The following is a 17,507-nucleotide window of genomic DNA, read 5'->3' as shown; positions in this document are numbered from 1 at the left end:
CAGGTTCCAATTATTAATGAATGTTTGCAACTGTTTCTTCTCATTTTGAGTCATACCACAACAGCAAATGAAGGCCCCAAAAGCTTTACTCCATCCATGTCATTGAGGTCAATTCTACTTTGAAGAGGCAGCTTTTCCCCAGTCGTCTTTTGAGTGCCTCCCAACCTGGGGGGCTCATCTTCCGGCACTGTATTAGACAATGTTCCGCTGCTATTCATAAGGTTTTCACTGGCTAATTCTTTTCAGCAGTAGACTGCTGGTTCCTTTCTTTCTAGTCTGTCTTAGTCTGGAAGCTCAGCTGAAACCTGTCCTCCATGGGTGAGCCTGCTGGTATCTGAATACCAGTGGCACAGCTTCCAGCATCACAGCAACACACAAGCCGCCACAATACAACAAACTCACAGACATTCAAACTTATGCACCAATCACTAAGGCCAAAGATGAAGAAATTGAAGATTTTTATCAGCTTCTGCAGTCTGAAATTGATCAAACATGCAATCAGGATGCATGGATAATTACTGGTGATTGGAATGCAAAAGCTGGAAACAAAGAAGAAAGATCGGTAATTGGAAAATATGGCCTTGGTGATAGAAACAATGCCGGAGATCAAATGACAGAATTTCGTAAGACCAACGACTTCTTCATTGTAAATACCTTTTTTCACCAACATAAACAGTGACTATGCACATGGACCTCACCAGATGGAATTTACAAGAATCAAATCGACTACGTCTGTGGAAAGAGACGATGGAAAAGCTGAATATCATCAGTCAGAACAAGGCCAGGGGCCGGCTGTGGAAGACCATCAATTGCTCATATGCAAGTTCAAGCTGAAACTGAAGAAAATTGGAATGAATCCATGAGAGCCAAAGTACGACCTTGAGTATATCCCACCTGAATTTAGAGGCCATCTCGAGACTCGATTGGACGCGTTGAACACTAATGACCGAAGACCAGACGAGTTATGGAATGACATCAAAGACATCATATATAAAGGAAACAAGAGGTCATTGAAAAGACAGCAAAGAAAGAAAAGACCAAGATGGATGCCAGAGGAGACTCTGAAACTTGCTCTCGAATGTCGAGCAGCTAAATCAAAAGGAAGAAATGATGAAGTAAAAGAACTGAACAGAAGATATCAAAGGGCAGCTCAAGAAGACAAAGTATTATAATGACATGTGCAAAGAGCTGGAAATAGAAAACCAAAAGAGAAGAAAGTGCTCAACATTTCTCAGGCTGAAAGAACTGAAGAAAAATTTCAAGCCTCAAGTTGCAATAGTGAAGAATTCTATGGGGAAAATATTCAGTGATGCAGGAACCATCAAAAGAAGATGGAAGGAATACACAGAGTCATTACACCAGAAAGAATTAGTCTACATTCAAACATTTCAAGAGGTGGCATATGATCAGGAACCGATGGTTCTAAAGTAAGAAGTCCAAGCTGCACTGAAGGCACTGGCGAAAAACAAAGCTTCAGGAATTGACGGAATATCAACTGAGATGTTTCAACAAATGGATGCAGCGATGGAAGTACTCACTCGTCTATGCCAAGAAATTTCGAAGATAGCTACCTGGCCAACCGACTGGAAGAGATCCATATTTATGCCTATTCCCAAGAAAGGTGATCCAACTGAATGTGGAAATTATTGATCATTAATATCACATGCAAGCAAAATATTGCTGAAGACCATTCAAAAGCGGCTGCAGCAGTATATCAACAGGAAACTGCCAGAAATTGAGGCCAGACTCAAAAGAGGATGTGGAACCAAGGAAACCATTGCTGATGTCAGATAGATCCCGGCTGAAAGCAGAGAACACCAGAAGGATATTTACCTGTGTGTTACTGACTATGCAAAGGCATTCGACTGTGTGGATCATAACAAATTATGGATAATGTAGCGAAGAATGAGAGTTCTAGAACACTTAATTGTGCTCATGAGGAACCTGTACATAGACCAAGAGGTAGTTGTTCAGACAGAACAAGGGGATACTGAGTGGTTTAAAGTCAGGAAAGGTGTGCGCCATGGTTGTATCCTTTCACCGTACCTATTCAATCTGTATGCTGAGCAAATAACCTGAGAAGTTGGACTATATGAAGAAGAATGGGGCATCCGGATTGCAGAAAGCCTCATTAACAACCTGCGTTATGCAGATGACACAACCCTGCTTGTTAAAAGTGAAGAGGACTTGAAGCACTTACTGATGAAGATCAAAGACCACAGCCATCAGTTCGGATTACACCTCAACATAAAGAAAACAAAAATCCTCACAACTGGACCAATGAGCAACATCACGATAAACGGAGAAAAGATTGAAGTTGTCAAGGAATTGATTTTACTTGGATTCACAATCAACAGCCATGGAAGCAGCAGTCAAGAAATCAAAAGATGCATTGTTGTTGTTGTTGTTGTTGTTGTTGTTGTTGTTGTTGTTGTTGTTGTTAGATGCCCTTGAGTTCAGTTCCGACTAATAGCAGCCCTGTGCACAACTGAAACCCTGCTGGGTCCTGAGCCATCCTTACAATCGTTATGCTTGAGCTCATTGTTGCAGCCACTAAGTCAATCCACCTCGTTGAGGCTCTTCTTTTCTGCTGACCCTGTACTCTGCCAAGCATGATGTCCTTCTCCAGGGACTGATCCCTCCTGACAACACATCCAGAGTATGTAAGACGCAGTCTCGCCATCCTTGCTTCTAAGGAGCATTCTGATTGTACTTCTTCCAAGACAGATTTGTTTGTTCTTTTGGCAGTCCATGGTATATTCAATATTCTTCTCCAATACCACAATTCGAAGGTGTCAATTCTTCGGTCTTCCTTGTTCATTGTCCCGCTTTCACATGCATATGATGCAATTGAAAATACCATGGCTTAGTCAGGCGCACCTTAATCTTCAAGGTGACATCTTTGGTCTTCAACACTTTAAAGAGGTCCTTTGCAGCAGATTTACCCAATGCAATGCATCTTTTGATTTCTTGACTGCTGCTTCCATGGCTGTTGATTGTAGATCCAAGTAAAATAAAATCCTTGACAACTTCAATCTTTTCTCCATTTATCATGATGTTGCTTGCATCTGCATACCAGTGGCATAGACTCACAGCAACACGCAAGCTCCCACAGTACAACAAACTGACAGACACATGGGGGAAAAGATGCATTGCATTGGGCAAATTGCACTGCTGCAAAGGACTTCTTTAAAGTGTTGAAAAGCAAAGATGTCACCTTGAAGACTAAAGAGCGCCTGACCGAAGCCATGGTATTTTCAATTGCATCATATGCATGTGAAAGCGGGACAATGAATAAGGAAGACCGAACAATTGACACCTTTGAATTGTGGTATTGGAGAAGAATATTGAATATACCATGGACAGCCAAAATAACAAACAAATCTGTCTGGAAGAAGTACAACCAGAATGCTCCTTAGAAGCAAGGATGGCGAGACTGCGTCTTACATATTTTAGACATGTTGTCAGGAGGGATCAGTCCCTGGAGAAGGACATCATGCTTGGCAGAGTACAGGGTCAGCGGAAAAGAGACAGAGCCTCGACAAGATGGATTGACACAGTGACTGCAACAATGGGCTCAAGCATAACAATGATTGTAAAGGTGGTGCAGGACCCGGCAGTGCTTCATTCTGTGGTACATAGGGTCTCTACGAGTTGGAACCAACTCGACAGCACCTAAAAACAACAATAATATCAAAAGGTGGACACTTTTTCCATGCTGATGGGCTGCTTATATTTCTTTTTTGACATGAATTACCTCCTTGTGTCCTTTGTTCATTTTTCTATTAGAACATTTGTCACTTCTCTGTGATTTACAAAAACTTTTTGAATATTAATTATATTAATCTTCTGCCATATAAGCAGAAAATTTTTCTAGTCATTTGTCTTTTAGTGAATATGCACTTCAAACAGCAAATATTTTGGAAAGATGAGATAACATCTATGTAACTGAATACTATTACATGCCTGGCTATACCTTGAAATGCCAGTTTATTATCCCTACAGGCATACTTATTGATGTTTATCAAGTGTAGGGGAAAAAACTAAACACAAGAAGTAGAGACCAGTAAAAACAGCACACACAGAAACCAAGCACACCACCAAAGTGGAACAAAAAGGAAATCGTTAGGCGCACAGGTGTTGGAAGAAAACAGGTCTGAATAGAAATCTTGGCTCTGCTATTTACTAAGTGTGTATTTTTTTTTATTAATAATAATAACAATAACTCCCATTTACTCAGATGGTTTGCTAAGCACTTTTCATGCACGTTCTTATATAATTTTCACAATAACCCCCCAGATAGGCACTATTTTTAGATAAACCAAAACCCACTGCCGTTGAGTCAATTCCGACTCATAGTGACCCTATAGGACAGAGTAGAAGTGCCCCATAGAGTTTCCAAGGAGAACCTGGTGGATTCGAACTGCCACCCTCTAGGTAAGCAGCTGTAGTACTCAACCACTATGCCACCAGGGTTTCCCTATTTTTAGATAGGTACTATTAATATCCCCAACTTACAATTGAAGACGCTGAGGCTTAACAGGGTCGAATGACTAATAAATGCTATCATCTGAGCCCTGGTCTCATCCCCCAGCCTGTGCTCTCAACCACTGAGCGTTGTTGCCTCCCCTGGACGACATGCTTAACCTCTCTAGACCTCAACTTCCATACTTGGTCTTTTGAAGACTAAACGACATCATGTATGTGCAGTTCTGAGCACAATGCCTAGCACAGAACCAACCCCCAATAAAGGGATATCATCATCTTCATCATCACTGGTGGCCTGTATCACACCACAAGGGCTACATTTGCCTATGCTTAAACATTCTTATGCCAATAGACATTTTTTTCTACCCATACCTCCTCCCACCGTGAAACTTTAATGTTCTAGACACAACATACATCTGTACAGTACATCTCTGCAGTAGGGCCACAAACCATTGTAGTATCTATTCTAATACTGAAGGTTTTTGCCCCCCTCCGAGAACCAGTCTTTGCCCCCTTGGAGGTGATATCATCCTCCACGCCCCAACACCCTCTCTCCTTGAGCGTGCCAGGTCTACATGAACCTGGGAGCCTGTGATGGACCTGTCTCCCATGACCTTGGATACCCACATGTGCAGAACATTGCCTATGCAAACCACAACACACTCCCACCAACAGACACAGGACAGCCCACCTAAAACCCAGCCCCAATTCTATGACATTCAAAAGTTTCATGAAAACAAATATACACATTAAGGCAAGAATACTGATCAACCTTTTTTTTTTTTTTCTTCCAGTTTTAAAGAGGAAAGAATTATCACTGATGATTTTTGAAAAGATGAACCTGGACAAATTATTTCGTCTGGGCTAAGTCAATATGAATTTCCATGTGTTTTACCTACTGTTGCACAACAAAGAATCAGTCTAACAATGAAAACTGACAAAGCGATGCCACAGAATACTAGACCATTGCCCAACAAGTCTTCAGCACTGCATTGCAAGGCCACAATTTTCCTCAGCCTTCTACAATTCAATTTAAATAACCTAATGTTCTTTTTTTTTTAATGTTCTGCTCAAGACCAGAAAGATCCTGCGTTCATTATTTGTTGTGGGGTAGTGCCTTTGCTGAGAGTTAAAAACATAAAGATGAACATTTAGCAACAAGAACAGAGGATAATCCATTGCTGAAAAGAGTATCTTCAACCAGCCTGGAAATTTTACTACAGCAGAAAACGTACTCAGGCAAATGCCCAGTAGCTTCCACTTTGCCAAAAGAATCCACCCTCTGGCGTGTGATTTGAACAGCATTCTTTTTATATACTAAGCACAGGCCCACCCCACTCTCAAACTATTTTGAGTGAATCATGCTTTGGTAGTATGTCTTCATCCTACACTGAAGCAACATTTTAAGAAATAACCATATGACATTCATATTTATTGCAACAATGCTGTTGAGGATACCGTTCACTGCATAATATGATGTCCTCACAAGACACGAGACATTTACCTTCGGTTTCAGCCACACTGGTACTCCCCCTAAGCAGCCAGTTTATTTGTAGATACAAATCATCAACAATAGACCACTACCATTTGCAGACATATCCTTTATATTTTCAGCAATTGAAAAGCAACGTGTCAGATGGGCCTCAAGTCTAAGTCACACCACTCTAAAGTTGGGGGGTGACACTGAAGCTCTTGCCAATAGTGAGCCTAATGCCCAGCATCCACGTTACCACAGCTTGATTGTTTGTCGGCATATGCAGGGTAACCCTTAGTGTTCTTCACCACAGTGTCATGTCTGATCACATTTTCCTCCTCACACTGCCTGCTGCAAAACTCGAGTCAAGTTCCTGTCCCTTCTAAAGTGGAGTTCCTTGGTAGTGCAAACAGTTCAGCTGCTAACTGAAAAGCTGGAGGTTCAAGTCCACTCAGAGGTACCTCGGAAGAAAGGCTTGGTGCCCCACTTCCGAAAACTTAGCCATTGAAAACTCTACGGAGCGCAGTTCTACTCTGATACACGTGAGGTTGCCATGAGTCAGAGCCAAATCCATGGCAACTGGTTTCTAAGGTGAATTAGACCTCATTGCATAGAATCTGCATTCTAACTCCATTCTGCTTGATGATACCATCATAATCTAAGTAAGATCAAAGTTCCCACGTGCCCTCTGAAGGGCTCAGTGGGCTGCATTGTGTTGTTTTACCCAGAACGTAGAGAGTTCAGTTCTGTGAGAAACCTGGAGCTGAGCTCAGCAACAGCACAGAATTGAGCATCTCTCCCACAGTTCAGGAAATGCCCACTTTGAGAAAAGAGTCCCATTTTGGCTGAGGAGAGGGATGAGGGAAAATAAAGAGAAAGTGGAAATACTCATCTTTCCCTGACACTCAGAAAAAGCAAGTCAATTTCCCCTGCAAATGAGGGGTAAGTGCCAGTTCTGGCTGTGGTTTTGAGAATTACTTTTGGGTACTTCCAGCAGAGGGCACTCTGGGACAGGTGGAAAGGAAACAAAGCCCTCCACTTTCTAGTGAAAAGTCCAGAGAAAGCGTGTTTGCTGCCTGCCCGGAATTTCTGTATAGAAGGAGCTTGGGGCAAGATTCTGGGCTGAAACCAGGAGGGGCTTGAAGGTGTGTTTCCATACAGTGGAATTACCTACAGAAATCCTGGAGCATTAGCAGCCCTTCCTAACCAGCCACCTTTAGGGAAATCACCAAAAGTAACTAATTTCCAGCAATGAAGACCTATTTTATTAACAATTTTCCCCCACATGCCCCTTCATATGGTCTTTCTGTGCTTTGGGCATTCACTTAATAAACGCGTTTTAAGTGCCTTTTAAGGGTAAGCAAGATGCCAGATACTGTGGAGATTAAAACATGCATAAATCCAGTTTCTGTCTACAGTGAGTTTAACAATCTAAAAGTGGAGATTAGACAAATACACAAATTACTATATTCTGCAAGTCAAAATATGGTTAACACCATCAGAAAGGCACAAATCTGCAATACCCATAAAGGAGAGCTCACATTGAGCTGAGAATAATAACGAAAACATTTGAGGTTGTGGGCTCACCATATTGCTCCCAAGGAACTCAAAACCCACCATCATTCTAGGGCCAGTCTCTGGAGACCTAGACATCAAAATATCCTCTGCATGTGAACTAATTAAAAATTAGAGTTACCCCAACTGAGCTTCCAGGCTTGATGCCAGAACCTTGTGTATCTTTAATCATACCAGGTAAACAGTCATACCAGGTAAACAGTATTATTCTCTTAGATGAAGAAGCTGAAGGCGGTGGTCATGGGTTAATGTATACCTGGATTTTGAATCTAAATCTCTCTAAATCCAAAAGCCTGTGCTGGTCTCATCACTCCACCTTCCTACCTCTCTCAAGCATAACACTTCCTAGTAATTGTATTTTACTAAAAGACAATATTTTGAAGGGGAAATTATTTAAGAGTCAAAGGAAGAAAAAGAGTCAAGGGAGCAAAGTCTTGGCAAGCAGTGACCTTTGGGGAAGGAAGGAAGGATTTTTGTTAAAATGAGCCCTCTCTGTTCCGCTTAGGTTGCCAGTTGATCTGGCTATACTTTTTCCCTCAGCAAAACTATTAGTTAGCAGCCTCTTTTGAATATTAATAATAGTAATTTTCAGATGTCCTTAAACATCTAGCATTTTCGTGCTATCCTGTTTAAAAAGAAATGCTGTCTTTTTCCCACAAATCCTGTAGGTGGCGCCCACGCGCTGGCTTCAACTGAAGGAAAATGCATTGCACTTTCCGGAATCACAATAGCTCTGCAGTATACATAGTACATAATAATACTTTACTTTTATTCTTAGTTTAAAAAAAAAAGAGCGATAGCCTAGCTCACTCTACCTTCCTAACAACGCTTCCTAACCAGGCTTACACTCACCTGGAGAGGCTATAACCTGTGCCTGTTCAAGGCTAAAGAGCCATATGACCTTGAGCAGGAGCTTTAACCTCTAAAAAAAAAAAAAGGGTCCCTCTTTTCCCATCTAGGAAACTAAACGGGTAGTCTAGAAGCCCTCTAAAGTTCCTTCTTATTCATATATTTTATTTTGTTCTTGTCAAAAAGGAATCCTGAATAAACCAAAAAACCAAACCCGTTCCCCTCTAGTCAGTTACGCCTCCTAGAGATCCTATAGGACAGAGGAGAACCGCGTCACATGGTTTCCAAGGCTGTCATCTTTATGGAAGCGGACTTCCACATCTGTCTCTCATGGAGCGGCTGGTGGGTTCAAACCACCATATGACTACTAGTAAATTCTTAATGCTGAGCTTCCATGCAGTAGCCATGACCCTATCCCCTCAGATAAATCTCATCCCTCTTCAACAGACCAACTCTGTACTTACAGTAGGGCAGTTATCACCGCCCGCTCCACTTCACAGCTTCTTGCACACACACAGCCCAGTGTGCATTTATCCCTTCTAAGCCTGATACCTAGAGATGAATGAAATGCTCCAGGTAAAGCCTAAACTGGAGTAGAATAAAACTGTCAACTTCCTTGTCACTTTCATTAATTCACATTTTCAACAGCTACATTACACTCTAGACTCCTGTTGAACATAATGTCAGCTAAAACCTCTGAACCTGCATTATCCACATGATAGCCACTAGCCATCTAGGGCTACTGAGTACACGATACGTGGCCAGTGTCACCAAGGAACTAAATTTTTAATTTCACATAATTGAAACGAATTCAAATTTAAAAATTAAGCCCAGCTCAGTTACTGGGAATCCCTTAAGTATGTTTGCAACAACTTGGGTATGTGAATCTACTTTTTTCACCGGTAAATTTTATGAAATCTAAGTAAAGATCAAATATTCCCCATGAAAATTTAGCTTCTGAATTAGATGTTGTAAGTGTAAAATACACGCTGAATTTCAAAGACTTAGGATGAAAAAATAATAATTTCAGTTAATATTACATTGATCAATATTTACATTTATTACATGCTGAAGTATTTTAGATATATTGGGTTAAATAAGATATATTACTAAAATTAATGTTATCTGCTTTTTTTTTACTTTCTTTAACAGACCTACTAGAAAATGTAAAATTACTTGTGTGGCTTGTATGACGTTTCTATTCAACCATGCTGCTATAAATTATTTTAAATGGTTGCCAAACTCTTAGTCTTCCCCGTGAGAGTTTGTCCAGTTGGATTTTCAGATGCCAGAGTAGAACCTTATATTACTACCCTTTACATTTCTATTTCTTGGATCTGATTAATCACTCCAGTCAGGTGATCTAATCTTTTGGAATTTTTACTCCATATATTTATAATCCCCTTCGACTTCATTTTATCCACAAATTTGATAGTACGTTCTCTTTATATCCATCCAAGTCTTTGATTAAAAATACTGAAAAAGTCAAGACTGAAGACATTATTAGAAATCATTTTCATGTTGAATACTACCATTAATTAAGCATTACCTTGAATGTGCCTTTTTTTAACTAAATCATAATTTCTCTAATACTTTTAGCACGCAGTCCTTAGTTTTCCATCTTGACTACAAGAAACTTGTTATGTTAGCTAATCTACTGTATTTTCCTGATCTGCCAATCTCCTGACAAAGAGAGGATAAGCAGAGAGCTCTGGGCATTCAGCAAAGCTTGTTGTCAGGGCCAGGGTGGGTCTGGGACTGGGGTGGAGACACCCAAGGAGACTAAAACTGAGTAGTGGCTAAAATAAGCAAGACTGCAACTTGAGGGAGTAGCCCGCCCCAAACTGGGTGGGGCTTTCAGATGATAAAGAAGTGCAGGGGAAAGATAAGAATTAAGAGACCTGGGAGGAAGTAACCTGCAAGGTGGGAGGCAGGCACACCTGGAAAAGGTCAGGGTGAGTCAGCCTCTCAACTTCCATCTCCCTTGTCTTAGGAGCAGAGAATCTTAAAATCAGAGGGATCTTTGATTCCTTTCATCCAAACTTGATTCTGTTCCACAATATTCCTGCCAAATTGGCAGTTCAGACCATCTAGTCTCTTTCTTCTAACGGTTTGTTCTGGGCTACTAACCCAAAGGTTAAGGTGCCCTGGCGGTGCAGTGGTTAAAGCTCTTCTTGGCTGCTAACCAAAAGGTTGGCGGTTCGAATCCAGAAGCCACTCCACGGGAGGAAGATGTGACAGTCTGCTTCAGTAAAGACTGCACTTTGGAAACCTTAAGGGGTCACTATGAGTTGGAATCAAGTCCACAGCACACAGCAACGGCGGTTGAAACCCATCTAGCAGTGCTGCAGAAAAAGAGGCCTTTCATAAAGATTACAGCCCAGAAACCCTCCGGAGCAGTTCTACTCTGTAACACGTGGGGTCACCATGAGTCAGAACTGACTCTACCGCACCAGGTTTGGTTTTGGTTTAGTCTGTTCTAAGGAGTCCCTGGAAACCCTGGTGGCAGGGGTAGTGGTTAAATGCTTGGCTGTTAACCAAAAGGTCAGCAGTTTGAATCCACCAGGTACTCCTTGGCAACTCTGTGGGGCAGTTCTGCTCTGTCCTATTGGGTCGCTAGGAGTCGGAATCAACTCAATGGCAACAGGTTTTTTTGGTTTAAGGAGTCCCTGGGTGGTACGAATGGTTAACGCACTTAGGCTGTTAACGGAAAAGTTGGAGATTCAAGTCCACCCAGAGGCTCCTTGGAAGAAAGGCCTGGTAACCAAAAGGTCACAGCCATAAAAGCCCTATGAAACCAAAAAAAAAAAAAAAAAAACCCTCTAGGAAGCAGAGTTCTACTCTGACACACATGGGGTCACCGTGAGTCAGAGTCCACCCGAAAGCAACTGGAGTCTCTTCAAAAACACCTGCACCAGCAGGGGGCACATAATTCACTGGGAAACACTCCATTGCAAAAAAAAAAAAAAAAAAGCAGAGCTGTTAAAGATTTTTTTCCTCATATTTTGTAGAAACCTGTTCCTTACTTCAACTCACTGTTCTCACATCTGCCCTCTGAATAAACCTAATTCTTCTTCAACATGACAAATACTCTACTGATTTATCAAAGTAGAAAGTGACCCCCTTAATTCTGCTCCTGTTCGGACTACCCTTGGTACCTTCAGTCATTCTTCTTTTGGCATGATTTCGAATCTCCTCACCACCCTGCATGCCCTCCTCCTTCTGGAACACTCTAGAGAGCCTATTGACATCCCTCATAAAGTGCAGCACCCCCATACTGAGCACAATACTCCTGCAATTAGCATCCCCCTTCTTCCTGACACCATACTTCCTTAAATATAGTCTAATGACATGAGACATATTCAGAACTTGCAATCTACTACAAGGCATGAGGCACAGATCATTTTATTAAATGCTATCATTGCATAGGAAACCCTGGTGGCACAGTGGTTAAGTGCTACGGCTGCTACCCAAAAGGTCGGCAGTTTGAATCTGCCAGACGCTCCTTGGAAACTCTATGGGCCAGTTCTACTCTGTCCTATAGGGTCGCTATGAGTCAGAATTGACTCGACGGCACTGGGTTTGGTGGTTTGATTTTGGTATCATTGCGTATGTAGTGCATTTCTGTCAGACAACGCTAATCCAGCAGGACGCATTCTTCCCTGGAATCCAAAAGATTCCTTCTCAACACACTCTCCAGTCGGTCACTGACAGTTGACACACAGGTGAAACTTATTTGACACTTAAATGCCAAGTTAAATCTTCCCCATTCTGTCCTTCTGCAGTTGATTTTTATCCCGCCAAAGCAAATGCCTTTACGTGTATCTTTTACTGAATTTAATATTAGGTTTGTTTCATCAAGTCCAGCTTCGTCATCTGCATAACACAGAACTTAACCGAACATCCATGATGTTATCTAAATTTTTCCCTTCCATCTTATTTTTCTTTTATTGTTGCTCCCTAATGGTTACTGAAAATTTTTCTATTTTCTTATTTGATATATTTATTGAGTGGAGTTTTATGTTCTCTGTGGTTTAAATACTTTCCGCTTCATATTAAATTAGCTTTTTTTTTTTGAAGGTGGCACTGTTCTCTATGTCTATTTCAATTACAAACTTTTCCTGAGCGTCTATGAGGTACAAAGCAGTAGCTGTCATTGTGTTGTAGAAAACGTGTTCGTGTTGGTGATACCCCCCTGCCGACTTGACCAGGAAGGAACCTCTCCCTTCTCTTAAACTCACCTTACGTTCAATGCATCTCAATAATTTCTTGCCAGCATCAGTGGACTCTGTGATCATCAACTAACATTATCATTTTCACTGTCCTAGAAGCCATTCAGGCCAGAGCAAAGGACTTGAATACTTCAGGTGCATAATCTGGGACCAAGGGTTCACTTTCCCCTGCTGGGTCTCCCCAAGGACTGTGCAGCTGGAGGAGTACTGGAATGAATGGGAGGCTTGATTTTGAACTTCTGCAATATGTACAAAACCCACCCCTCAGCAGAGGTGCAGGGACAATTACGCCTGGTTCCCCCAGAACTGACAACTGAGGCTCAATGTTCAGTAAGACGTATAATAAGGTTAGGAGGAAATCAGATCTTTCTGGGAGTTGTATTTCAATTCACCGGCAAGGGGCAGGGTCTTTGGTCCCTGAAGCAGTATCTCAGGCAAATGATATCCCAGTGGCTAAAAATGCCAACGTTTATGTACCTAGATTAGCCCTAGTATTACAGAACTCTGTATCAGAGAAGGTCAGAATTCATAATTAGGTGGCGAGTCACCAACCTGCCTAGCTAATCCACATAAACATGCAAACCAGGTATTCCTGGAAACAGACTATGATTCACATAGTTCCTTCACCTCTCCCTGTCCTCTATCCAGCCGCCGTATTAATGGGGACATGATACCCTGCTAGACAGTCTATACTCTAATTGAAATTACCCAAAGACAACAGTGTGATGAAGTGGTTTGAGCATAAAAGCTGCAAAGAGAGATCCATTTTCCAATCCAACTAGGAGGTTAATGATTATATGTCACTTTGGAAAATCATCACCTCTTTGTTGAAATGAAAACTAAGTCCAAATGCATGTTGCTTTGTGTTGGGTCACACCCTCTAACCTTTAGGGGGAGAGGTCAAGGCCTGCTTCCCGCCCCCACTCCCAACCCTATGGAGCAGCTCTGATAAAGGGCAAAATAGTGCCTACAAGATTCACAATTTATTAACATAACTAGAGGGGAAAACATTAGGGGAGGAGAAATGCAATCAAAAGCCCTTGCCACCCACACATTAAAATGTAGGGAAGGAGGGCTTTGGGGCCCCTCCAGCTTATGGAGTAGTCTTACCCCTAACAAGCCAGACCCAGGAGGATCCAGGTTAAAGAAAGCAGCCCAGAGCAGTTAGGCTCCTGCTGGCTCTTCTCTGAGCCAGCACAAGAGGAAAAAAGAAAATATTGAGGTTTCTATATAGGGTCACTATGAGTTGGAATCCACTCAATGGCACCCAACAACAACAATGTACTATCCTCCTCAGCTTATCAGCAGAAGGGACCAGGCAGGGATTTAGGACTACTTTTAGCAGAAATACAAGAAAGTGTTTGCCTGTGTAGTCCTTTACTCTAGAAGCCAAGCATCACAATAGAAGCTGGACAGGCACTTAAGCCTCGTTGTCAGCAGTTGCCGTCGAGATTTTGTTCTCCTGTTATAAGCCCCTGACTCATGGCGACCCCACGCACAACAGAACTAAATGCTGCTGGGTCCTGTGCCATCCCCATGATTGGTTTCAGATAGGACAGTTGTGATCCATAGTTTTCAATGGCTGATTTTTTGGAACTAGATCACCAGGCCTTTCTTCCTAGTCCTTCTTAGTCTGGAAGCTCTGCTGAAACCTGTTTGACATCATAGCAACACGCAAGCTTCCAGTGCCAGATGGATGGTGGCTACACATGAGGTGTATTGGCCGGAAATTGAACTCGGCTCTCTTGCATGGAAGGGGGAAATTCTACTACTGAACCACTAATACCCCCACTTAAACCTTAGGAATATGGAAACCTGATTTCAAAAATGACTGATATTCTGGGACTAAGTGGCAGCACTGTGAAGTGAAGCATAGACTCTGTCGGGTGGGTTGGTTTTTGTTCTTGGCTGAGCCAATTGCGTGACCTTGGGCAAGTCATCCTTAAACCTCAGTCCCCTGTCTGTAAGATGGGGGTTATAATGGTCTCCACCTTAGAGGGGTAAGAATGAAAAGGTCTGAAGCACTTAAAGAGATGAGCAGGAATCCAGCACAGCACTAAGTGTTCCATAAGTGTGAGCCATTGTGATTATAAGGAAGCCTTCCAAGCTGCAGTTAGAACACAATTTGGTGTTAATTGGGGCCGTTGATTCATATTATAAGTACCCGCATGAAGCCTCAGAAAGATGGGCAATAGACAAGGAACATCCTGGGGCAGCTCCCAGATAGAATATTTAATAATCGAGGAAGGTCTGGGATTGTTGGTGTTAGCTGCCTGTCAGCCCTACTCATGGCTACGCCAAGCACAACGGGACGAGATGCTGCCTGGTCCTGTGCCATCCCCATGATTTGTTGCAGATAGGACCATTGTGATCCATAGGGTTTTCATAGGTGAGAACTTGTTAGTCTTATCGATTTCCACCCCCAGCAGCAGCAGCAGCAGCTCAGAGCCTGAAGTTGATAAGTAACCATTCACATGTGCTTATGCAACAAATGTTTGTAGAGTGCCTCCTGTGTGCCAAGCACTGGTCACTAGGTGCTGGTGACACAAAAGTAGAGAAGAGGTACAAAACCCTGATCTCACGATGCTTATGTTCCTGTGCAGGGAAAGACATCAAACAAATAAGCCAATACAAATATGATTCAGTGGTGTAAGTATCAAGAAGAAAAACAGCCCTATAAGGAGATAAAGGGTGCTGGGGTGGGGCTTTAGATTGAGTGGCAAGAAGGTCCTCGCAGAGAAGGTGGTATTTGAACAGAGAACTGACTAAAGTGAGGAGCAAACTGGATATTTGGAAGAGTTCCAAGATGAAGAAGCAGCATGTGCAAAGGCCCTGAGGCGCAAAGGCTCTGAGGCATAGTCCTTGGTGGTCAGTGCACCAGGAGGCCCAGGGGCAGGAGATAGGCAGTTAAGGGTCAGGGTTGATTAAAAAGGCAACTCACTGCCACATACGCCCACACTCCTTGTGCTACTTGTTCTTTTTTTTTAATAGTGCTCATCACTCTCTGAAAACTTTATGATTTATGTACGCGTTGTATTTACTTTTCGCTATCTTCTCTTGCTAGAAAGCAAACTCCCACGGCACAGGGATCTCTCTCCGTTTGCTTCATTCACGTGTTCCAAGCACCTGAACCGGCCCTGCGCAGAGCCTATAAGCCAGTTGCCGTAGAGTCGATTCCAACTCATGGTGACCCCACGGATGTTAGAGTAGACCTGTGCTTCACAGGGTTTTCATTGGCTGATTTTTTAGAAGTAGGACCACCAGGCCTTTCTTCTCAGGCGCCCTGGATGGACTCGAACCTCCTACCTTTCAGTTAGTAACCAAGCATTAGCCATTTGCACCTTCCCAGGGACTCTGCATAGAGCTTACAACCAACCGTTACCATTGAGCCGATTCCGACTCATAGAAACCCATAGCAATAAATACTTGTTGGTGGAATGAACGACATGTAGGGCAAGATGAGGATGTGGGATTAGTTCTAAGGGCAATGAGACTTTTGGAAGATTTCAAGCAGGAGAAAGATACAATTAATTCTATGCTTTTGATCTCTTTGCCTACTTCATCACAAAGGGGCAAAATGGAATAAATGAATAAATGAACGAATTCTGAAGTCCACAATTCTGGCTATTTGGGGGTGAGAATTTTTCAGGTGCAACTTAAACCAGAAGCTGTTTTGCTAATATGGGAACATTCTGCTAGTATCAGGCCCCACTGCATGCTGCCCCTTCCCCTTCGCTGAGAGGGACGCTACCCAAAAAACCCAGAGGGATGCTAGGAAAGAGCAAATGGAGGTCTGCAGTGCAGCGCAGGAGGAGGAGAAGGCCCTCCCAGGAAGAAGGAGACTGCCGAAGAGAGCTGATGTTTGAAAGAGCTCAAACCTCAGCTCTTCAAAACTCTGAGCCACTGCAGAGAGAGGCGAGTGTTTTGTGTGGTTGGGATCTGGTGCAGAACATCAGCTGCTGCAGAAGAAGAGCCAGAAAAGAGCCAGAGCAGCCTGGGCATGACTGATGCAGATATTTCTTTAAGGGTCCCACTGTTTTCCTGGTGAGGAATTGGAGGTTAACGTCAGAGCCATGCTGGATGGTATTTGCGGTACAGATACTTAAGCGTAAGCCAATAGCCTCAGAAAATAAAAGTCTCATTCCATTATCTCATGTTGTTATGAGATAATAAGTTAAAGAATCTCAACTATTAATAAAGTTAGCAATCTCATGGGGTGGTATACCAGTCGCTGCCAAGTCAACTCCAGCTCATGGTGACTCCATGTGTGTCAGAATAGAACTGTACTCCATAGGGTTTCAGTGGCTGATTTTTCAGCCGTAGATCGCTAGGCCTTTCTTCCAATGTGACTTTGGGTAGGCTCAAACCTCCATCCTTTCAGTTAGCAGCCGAGCATGTTAGCTATTTGCACCACCCAAGGACTCCTGAAAATTTCTGCCAAGACTCTAATGTCTAAAGTACTGTACCCCCTAACATCCAAATGTCCAAAGTACAACACCCCCCTGGGGCCCCAACATCATCCGGAGGTGCTACCATGTCACACACGCTTTCTTTTCTAGGTCAGGTTATTTTTCTTACACAGCTTTTCTCACTTACATACAGTACAGAGCAAATGACCTTGCATATATTCCATTATGAAACCGTATTTACTATTCTTCTACATTTATTTTTTTTATTGTTGTAAGTATATAACAAAACTTTTGCATTTCGACATTATTTACCTGCCCAGTTCAGTGACACTAATTACGCTCAGCATGTCGAGCAGCCATCACCACTATCCATTTCCAAAGTTACATTGTTAAGTACCTAGAATGAGTGCTTACCTCATTCCATGGGAAAGTTGGCTCTACTCAAATGAGTAATCCATCTGCAGGGAGGCAAAGAGGCAA

The sequence above is a fragment of the Elephas maximus genome, chromosome 15 (genome assembly GCF_024166365.1).
Source record: "Elephas maximus indicus isolate mEleMax1 chromosome 15, mEleMax1 primary haplotype, whole genome shotgun sequence".
NCBI lineage: Eukaryota > Metazoa > Chordata > Mammalia > Proboscidea > Elephantidae > Elephas > Elephas maximus.
This window is presented reverse-complemented; position numbering follows the sequence as displayed.